Consider the following 10,019-nt stretch of genomic DNA (forward strand, 5'->3'; position numbering starts at 1 on the left):
GAACCTCTTTTTATTCTGAGTGAATTGTATGAGGTTGTCTCTCTGACAGTTTGTACTCTCTTTGATACAGTGGATTGCACATCTTTTTTTGTGGATATAGGTCGATTGATCAAGCCATGTTAAATTAATATATCTCTTTTGATGTATTTATTATTTATCTTTTTATTCGTGGTCATTTGAGGTTTGTTTTGCTAGTCACTGCATGACACCTGATTATTTGGAACCTAACAAGTGGTATCAGCGCAAGGTTAAAAATGGGTGTTCATCTTGGCGAATTTAGTTCTAGTCGCAACCTGTTAGACAATAATGAAGATTTTGGTTCGAAAATTTTTATCAAAGTGTTACTCTGTGTAGAGGCAAGATTTAATGGAAGAGATTTTGGAGATGTAGATTAAACTTGTTGAAGACTACATGAAAAAAAGTTGGAGCAAATTTATTTTATCAGAAATTCAGGTAAAGGGGGAGAATTTCTGCTGTTTGTCCTAACTTTCTTACCATAATTTAGTTTTTCTGTAGATACTGTAATAACGTCACACAGTACTCAAGACTACAAGTAGTCCCAAGCTAATCCTTTTAAGACCGCTAACAACCTTGGAACTCATAATAATGATAAGCATGACATATAAAATCTTGAAATACTGAATAATTGTCTTAACTGAAACTGAATTAATATCTTACTAAAAGTCTTAAACTTGAAAACAAACTCTGTTGAAATCTAGAAACGAAAATCAGTCGGACAAGACTCTACTTCTAAATAGAGAGTCACTAGTACAAGCCTCAGCTGACTCAAATTGAATGAAAACCAAATGACTAAAATACTTCACTATCATCAACATCTAGTAGAATGGGCCCTCGAACTATGATGACTCACCAAGAGTTGGGATATAGGTGGAGATGCTTAAAATTAATCACCCTGCTGGACTGAGCACCAGGACCTACATTATAAGACAATGTAGCACATAGATATACATGTGGATCAGTACTTTTGGAATGTACTGAGTATGTAGGGGTGAATGCATAAATAAAAGAATAACTTGATTTGCACATCAGAATTTCAAACAATGCATGCTAAGTGTAAATGGCTCATCTCAAGTTTGAATAAAACAAGTACTGTGAAATCATAAACATGAATAGTAGTGCATAATAACAAACTTTGTGAGCCATAACACTTAGTTTCTGTAAGTTGTAATGAATGCTAAGTGTAGGTGACTAACCTTAAACTTAAATAAAACTGAAAACTGAAAATCATAAAACATGACTAATAAAGCATACCGAATAAACCTTGTGAGTCACACACTTAGTTTCTAAAAGCTTTATTTTTAATCTTTCTTAGGGTGGTTTTTCTAACTGACATACACCATGTGAGCTATCATGAAGTCCAGCATCTTACCCACGGAGGGAAGATCTCACGCTGGGGAAAGTTGTCCTACCCTTGTCATCGGAATAGGACCTAAACTAGATTGATCACTATACTGAATCCACTTATGGGTATTAAAAACCTACGGTGGCACGTAGTTCTGGGGCATGATACCTTGGAATCATACCCAACTCGATACTAAATAATACTCCCATACTTATATGCTTAGACTTTAGGAAATCCTCCTTAAAATAGCATAAGGGTTTATAATGAAAACCAATTATGCACTTTTTTGCTTAAACTGAAATCAAGATAAATAACTGTGGATTCCATCTCTTAGATAAAGATCAAAAGATCCACCTTTCTTTAAATCTTGGTATAAAACCATCAAGAAACTTAATATCATAGTATTCTTGAAAACTCAATTCATTCTTGATACAAACTTTTCAAATAAAACTTAAGAGCATGTTTGTCTTGAAATCTCAATACTTAAACTTAGGGCTTAAAACCCATGTTTAAATCTCAAGTCAATACATAACAAAAATTCATGCTCAATAATAATCTTGAAAATATTTCAACAATATCAAGTCAAGATAGTGCAATCTCATGCATGATAAAAATCTCATAAGATAAAACATAAACATAAGCAATTTATGATCAACTTAAAGCTTTAAATCTCATAATAATCACATGCTTCAAGAATATGTAAAATTGGGTATAAATCCTACTTCAAAACAAGGAAATAAATCTTAAAATCATGCAATTTGGACCCAAGGGTGAAAGAAAGCCCTTGTTCATAACCCTACATACCTTATTAGTCTTAATTTGATGTAGAAACTTGACTTTGAACTCTTAAAGATGTTCTTGAAGGCGTCTTCTTGAAGTTCTTAAATTCATAAACTTATATTCTTGATTGTCTTAAACATGATACAATGGAGTTTTGGATTTTCTTGGAATTAGGTTAGGGTCACTTGGAGAGAAATTTGATGAAGAATTAGTGTATAGTGCTTAAACCGACATCTAATCTTCTTTTTTAATGACTTGGGCTGAGGGTAAATGACTTAATTTAGATATTAGAGTCACAACTGAAATGTCATTAAGGGGTTTAGCGCGATGCGCTGACATGTTCATCGCTATACATATCGCGACGCGGTGGAATTGTGTTGAGCTGCTGGAATTGAAATCCAAACACGAACCAAACCTCGTCTAAAAATTCTAAAACTTCCCCGAGACATGATCCTTATACCCCTAAACATGAATCAACTCAAAAGTCATTGTCTCGGATCCTAGAAGGTTAACGTAAAAATTCTCGAAGTTAAGCGGTTAAAATAAGGCTAAATTTTCAACACTTAGCTAAATTTTTAGGCTTTAAGCCCTTTATGTAAGCACTAGGAGCTGAACTAAACAGAGCCTAATACGGGATATTACAGATACATTATTAGGTTTCCTTTTAGGAAAAGCAAAACATATTCTCCATATTTGGAAAATCCTTATTCTTGTAGGAAAAGGTTATAGACTCTATAAATAGGGGCTTCTTTCTTCTAGTTTTGTAGCATCTATAATGTAGTCCTAGGGGTTTTAGAGAGAATCTTACACAAGAAAAAGGTCAACCTGCTCTTTGAAAATAAACGACTATGATACACACATGAGATCTTACTTGTAATTTTCTATAAGTGTACTTAACTTTTTAGTATATCATGCTCTCCAATATACTATGGTTGGTCATCTGCTTTTTGATATTCATATCTTCTCAAAATTTTCTAAGTATAAATCAGATTTAGATAAATTGTAACTACCAACAGTGTCAAGTGAGTGCTTCAAGGACCAGATGAAAAATGCGTACCTACAAAGTTTAATGAAAATAAAAATCATTCTTTAAGAAATGAGTTTTAAACAGCTAAGTTGTGTGAACTCTTCACTTTAGATGCCACACTTGTGTTGGATACTTTAAAAATATCCTACTTTTGAAGAATCTGATACGCATCCATTGATATTTTTAAAGAGTCGGAGTAACATAGCTACACAGAAATATATATATATATATATATATATATATATATATATATATATATATATATATATATATATAGAGAGAGAGAGAGAGAGAGAGAGAGAGAGAGAGAGAGAGAGATGCCATAAAATTATACAGCCTGAAAAGTTCAGTCACAAAATTGGTCTGATAATAGAAAAAGAAACACTACAACTTTAAGCTAAAATCACATGAAATACTCAAAGCGCACACAATTGAGTTCTAAACAAGTACCTGAAAATGGGTGAGGATTTGAGAGGATTCTCGTCTATCTCTTAATCAGCGCGTTGTACTAAATCATTGAAAATTGAAGGAAATTAAAAATTAAAGTAAAGGAATTGGGAACTTCCCAATTGAAGATAGGAGAGACCTAACCATTTAGGAAGAATCAAAATCATACAAAACAGTCCATCTTTGCAGTCCTAACCTTCACTTCAATCTGATTCTGATTTGCCCTATTATTGATCATGCGATATTACAGGAAGTAAATATATGTAACTCTTTAAATATATCCTAAAAATTATAAAATTTAACTTATACTCACCAGGAATAATCAGTTGGCGGTTCTTTGTCAGGAATGACAAATCGCTCATGTTGCCTCACAGTCTTTAGCTATCATGAGACAAAGTCCATGGCTATTTCTTCTCACTTTCATCGAGGCATCTGAACTGACTGTAAGAATCCTACTAGTCTCTGGTGCTTAGCCTTTACTAGCTGGCACACTAAGCATTTGTCCACATACTCAACGAATAGTATTAGTTTGTTCTTTTATGATTAATATTTTCTCCTTTTCTCTATTTATAGTGTTTTGAAGTTCAACTGAAGGTTAATCAGTCCATTTTCATTTTCAATTTAATGGTATGATCCATGTCGGAAATGGGCATATTTTATTTAATGCAAGTCTTTGTCACTCACTCTCACATCCCACGAACCAAATTAGAAATTCACACATTGCAAAATAAGGTGAAAGATCTCTACTAATCAACACACTTATTGAACATGAAGTCATGATAAAATCATCATAAAGTACCATCAGTAAGCCTTACCTCCCAGAAAATATATATACCATTATACGTGTGAGATCATATGCATAAGTTAAGACACCGCTCACCTCTCAGCCTTAAAGAAGGAATATGACGAAAGAAATCTGTAATTGCAAAAATTTTAAAACATATTCTTATTATATCTATAATCAAAATGAATTTTGGAATAATCAAATTGAAGTGACCATGCCTCCAAACAAGGATAGAGATATGTCTCTACCAAGTTCTTTACGAAATTCCTGAATAGATAACTCTCGATATCGTAATTCTTGATCTGTTAAAATGCATAATTAGGTGCAAAAAGAAAAGCTCAGGCTAAGTATTATTTAAAATTGTAGATCTAGAACATGAGAACACACAATCTTTTAGACTAAAAATAAAGTAAACAAAATTTTGAAATCCAGAAGTGAATACATTACTTAAGAAGAACCTTAAAGGAAGTTTCAAATTAATCAAAGCTTCAACTTATAAGATTAAAGCCCATTGCATTTATAATTAATTAAAAATTCATACAGTTAGGATCACAGTCTTTTCTAAGTGATGCAATAGTTCCCTTCAAAGATGAATTATGGAACATTAAGAAAATTAGAGGAGAAAAAGAGTAGTAATTAACTCACCACAATTATTAGAGTGATACCGTAACTTTCACAAAATTGTCGAAATCCTTAGTTAACACATGCAAGAATAACATAATGAAAAACAAATCTTGAAATTATGATTTAAACAACACCAAAACATATGCATAAGTGGGAAAGCTGAAAAAAAAAATACAAGGAAAAATGAAAAGGAAACAAGAACTCACCTGAAAGATGAAGCATATAACAGAGAAAGTGACAGAAATTTAAAAAGCAAATAAACGGTGAATCGTCGTAAAAGACATCTGAATTCCACAAGTAGAACTGGCAATACACACCTCATTAAAAGGGGAACAGAAGATGTTGAAAATTAACATACCAAAAGGCCCTCAAAAGGTGATATTATTTTGAAAGTACCCTTCGTCGTACATTCAAACTTTATATAAGCATAAAATATATTCTAGTTGACTTTGACTAAGTCAATAGAATCAATTTTAAAATATAATTTATTATATTTGTACTCCCTCGATTCAGATTTGCTTGTAACTATTTTTTAAATTTGATTTTCATTTTTACGTGTTATTTTTGACAATCAAAAAAAGATAAATTCTTTTTTCATATTTTACCCGTAACATTAATTGTTTTTTTTTTCAAAATAATTTTAAGACACAATAGTAAAATTCATTTAAACGGAGTAATATTGTAAAAGAACCACGTCAATAATTTTTTTTTTTTTAAATTAATGCATCAAATCAAAATGTGACAAGTAAAAATAAATGAAGGAAATACTATCTTTGTGTAATAAATTATTATCATGGTTCTTGTAGGAAAGAACATGAGGAATTTCTGGAAAAAAAAACTTAGAATTTATTGAAGTACTGATGACAGAGCATTTAAAATTGGTCAAGTGAAATTTAATTTGAGTCCGAAGAAAGCAATTGTAGTATTGAGAGACAAACATAGTACCAAGTACTAATGCCTGTAGTTGAGAAAAAAAAAAAAGAAGAAGAAAGAAATATCTTCATCGCTTCAATTATTTCAATATATGCACATTACTAAAAAGTTACTATAAGTTACCATGACATTTAAGAGGAAAGAAGTGATATTTTTTAAGTATCTGTGATTTTAAATATGCTAGAATAGTTACGTAGACTATTAAAATTTGTAATCTTAAGTATATCATATTATTTTTATAATTATAAAAGATTAAGTTAAGAATCAAATGAGAAGTATAAAATTAATTATTTCAAATTTTAAAATATATTATTCTTTTTTGAATGGAGTAAAATTGAATCAATTGGTTTTGAGTGTTTTATTAGAGAATTACTTTTAGTTTTATGTCTTTTATATGAGAGAGTTTTACTTAAACCTGTCAAATGGGCCAGGACGACCCGGCTCAACCCGGCCCAGCCCGCTCCCTTATAAAAATTGGTCCGATTTGACTCGGTCTGGTCAGCCCATGGGCTGTAGGGTACCGGATATCGGGTCAGTTTATTTTTTTAATTGGGCTCGGTTAATTCGGCCCGGACCAAGCCCGATCTGGGCCTGCCGGTTAACCGGTTCGGTTATTTCTTTTTTTAAAAAAAAAAGTTTTGGAGATTGGGCCAAACTAGCCGTTGGCCCAACGGCTAGTTTGACCTTTTTTATTAAAAATAAAATAAAATTACATTTAAAATTATTTTTTAACCCCAAAAAAATTCTTATAAATACCCTACACTTTCAAATCACTTTCCACACAAATTTTCATTCTCTCAATTCTCATTCTCTCTCAATTCTCAATTCTCAAACATTCTATATATTTAATTTCCTAAAGTGCTCACTTTAATTTTTTAATTTTGCGATTACAAAGTACGAGTGAAAGTTTCTAAAATTGCAACCTTCGAATACTTTCAAAATTTGGTATTTTCGTTCCATCACTTACGTTTAATTTTTAATTTGTGTATTAATTGTTAAATATTTAATTTTATTATATTTGTGTATTTTGAATTTTTTTAGTTTAATTTATATTATGGATAAATTAAGAAACATCGCCACCAAAGGTGTTAAAAATTTTTGTTCCAAAAGCGGTAGTGGTATTGAAAAGTGAATTACTAGCGGTAGAGGTACTTCAAGTGGTAGATATACCCGTGCGCCTCCGACACCGCTTAGTCAACCTTTTGAGGAAGAAGTAGGTGTACCTTTAGGTGTAGGTGCCCACGATATATATTATGTAGAAACTCAGAAAAAATTACAGTATAGAAGAAGAAAATGAAGTAGATGCGTAATTTAGATGAAGATGATGAAAATATTGGTGAGACACCTGCAGTACAAAATACTAACGTTAGATTTGAATCGGTTAATCTCCCTCCCCGTCCTCCCCGTGCCTCAAGAGCTGGTAAAACAACTAGTATTGCATGACAATTTTTTGAACGTATATCAGATACTAAGGTGCAATGCAATATTTGTCAATAAATATATAAGCATAAAAGCGAAAGTAAGTAAGGGGGTACGGGTACGTTAATGAGACATATAGGTGATATTCATGAAAGACAGTTAAAAATTGCACAAGGTGGTGAGGCTGTTGGTGGGCCCACACAAACTAGAATGGACCCAGCAACCGGCCATGTAATGAAGAAGTATAATAAATTGAGGGACCGGGAAGAAATAGCTAAAATGGTAGTTGTAGGTTGTTTATCTTTTAGTTTTTCTTCTTCTGATGTCTTTATTCATTATATTCAAGCAATTTATAATCCTATGTTTAATGGTATTCCTAGAAGCACTTATCGAGCCGATATTTTTAGATTGTATTCACAATATTATTTTTATTTATCAACATTGTTAAAAAATATTCAATGTAGAATGTCCCTAACTTCTGATCTTGGGCATGCTATAAATAAAAATAATTATTTAACTATTACTTGTCACTGGATAGATAGTAGTTTTGTTATGCAAAAATGTATTCTTGCTTTTTTATATGATGATGATCGTAAACATACTAGAGATTTTATTGTTGATTCGATTGCTAAAGTTGCAGAATTTTATGGTATCGAAAATAAAATCTTATTACTTTTGATAATGCTTCTAACAACAAGATTGCTATAACAAATTAAAATCTAAGCTATCTTCGTCGTTACCTAAATTTTTCATATTAAGTGTGCATGTCATATATATTATTTAATTGTAAGAGATGATCTTGAGTTTTTTGAGTTTTATATTGAAAAAATTCGGCTTGCTGTTGGTTTTATTCAAGGAAATAATCGTCGAAGTAGAATTAGAGACTTTAAACTTAAATGTGAACAAAATAGACTTGCACCGATATTGATGCCTGAAGAATGTGATACTAGATAGAATGCTATGTATGATTTTTTAAAAACTTGTTATAAATATAGAGTTCCTATTACACTATCTTTTAACCAATATTGTAGTTCGTTTGCTAATTCTGTTGATTGCATGTTACATGATTCTGATTGGGTTGTAATTAATGATCTTGTTAAGTTTTTGAAAAAAATTTATATAGCTACGGTTGAATTTTCTGATGTAATATTTTGGTATATATAGCCGATATTTCTGGTTTGCCCAAAGAATATAAAAATAAATAAGGTAACAAAGATGTTGTTGGTGCCATGTTTGCTAAATTTAAAAAATATTTTTTTTCGATTTCTCCTATTTACTTGGTTGGTGCTATGCTAAATCCTTCTATGAAATATAATATTATATGTCACTTTAGTACTTTCATTTATTCTAATTTAGAGATAAATACTAACATTCTCAACAAGTACAACCGGATTTGTGGTCGGGTATGGGTGATGCGAATGAGTACATAGATAAATTATAAAATCACTATGCTGATTTAGTTGATTTAGCCATACCTACAAATATCACTCCAACTGTCGCTCTTCATCCTCCCGATGAGCCATCATCTTCTAAAAGGTCGTCACATAGTGGTTTTCCTGATCACTTTTATGATTTAAATTGTTGGAACAGTGTCGAGGAGGGAGCTTACACATCAACTTATCGGGAAGAGCTTAAGTATTATCTTCGATCGCCGCTAGAGAATCGCAGACGACGGATCAATTATTTGGATTGATGGAGGAGTAATGAAACACAATATCCTTTGCTTTTAATATTAGCTAGAGATATATTGAATGTTACAAAGCCAACCGTTGCATCGAAGAACGCTTTTAGTCAATGACGACAGCAACTTGGAGACAACCGACATTCATTGGGAAGCAATTCAATGAATGTTCTCGTTTGCCTCAAAGATTGGATTAGAGCCAAACGAAGAAATCAAGGAATGGAAGCGGAGCCGAACGACGAGCAGAGACGAAGAAATTATGACTTCACGGGAGAACTCAGCAGAATCAAATCCAATGCATAGTTTTGCCCCCGTTGACTTTGACTATCCTATGCAAGTTCCCGTTAATATTAACATGAATGAGTGGGAGAAAATGATGCAAAATTTGTAGATTTTTCATTCATGTAAATTATAAATTTTGGATCATTTTACAATAAATAAAATTTAACATTCATTCATTCCTTAGTCCTTACTTTGTAATTTTTTTCATTAATGATTTAAATTGAATTTCTAGTTTAAATTAAAAACTTAGTTTTAATATGTTATTAATTTACTCTTAAGTAATATAATATTATTAATTTATTACATTAAGAAGCATATGTTTTATTTAAAATAGTGTATATATGTGTATATATTTTCTAAAATAATATATATTTAACGTATACATGTGTATATGTTTTATAAAATAGTATATAACTATATATACAGTGTGTGTATACATTGTAGTATATTTTATTTAAGTAATACGTATATATTGAATGATACGTATATATGTGTATATATCTTCTATAGACGTATATATTTAACATATACATGTGTATATGTTTTAAAAATTAATGTATAAATATATATATATATATATATATATTGTAGTATATTTTATTTAAGTAGTACATAGATATTGAATGGTGTGTATATATGTGTATATGTCTTCTATAGACGTATATATTTAATGTATACA

The 10,019-nt window shown here is 31.0% G+C and overlaps 1 long non-coding RNA gene across 1 annotated transcript; it reads right to left on the reverse strand.

Moving 5' to 3' along the window:
* Nucleotides 1-621: 621 nt before the first annotated feature.
* LOC107849905 lies at nt 622-5,397 on the reverse strand. The gene is made up of 4 exons (XR_001668324.2): nt 3,931-5,397; nt 3,762-3,841; nt 3,621-3,678; nt 622-935 (listed from the first exon to the last, which is right to left on the reverse strand). It is a non-coding gene; the product is annotated as an uncharacterized LOC107849905 (long non-coding RNA).
* Nucleotides 5,398-10,019: the final 4,622 nt, after the last annotated feature.

The sequence above is a fragment of the Capsicum annuum genome, chromosome 12, assembly GCF_002878395.1.
Source record: "Capsicum annuum cultivar UCD-10X-F1 chromosome 12, UCD10Xv1.1, whole genome shotgun sequence".
Classification (NCBI taxonomy): domain Eukaryota; kingdom Viridiplantae; phylum Streptophyta; class Magnoliopsida; order Solanales; family Solanaceae; genus Capsicum; species Capsicum annuum.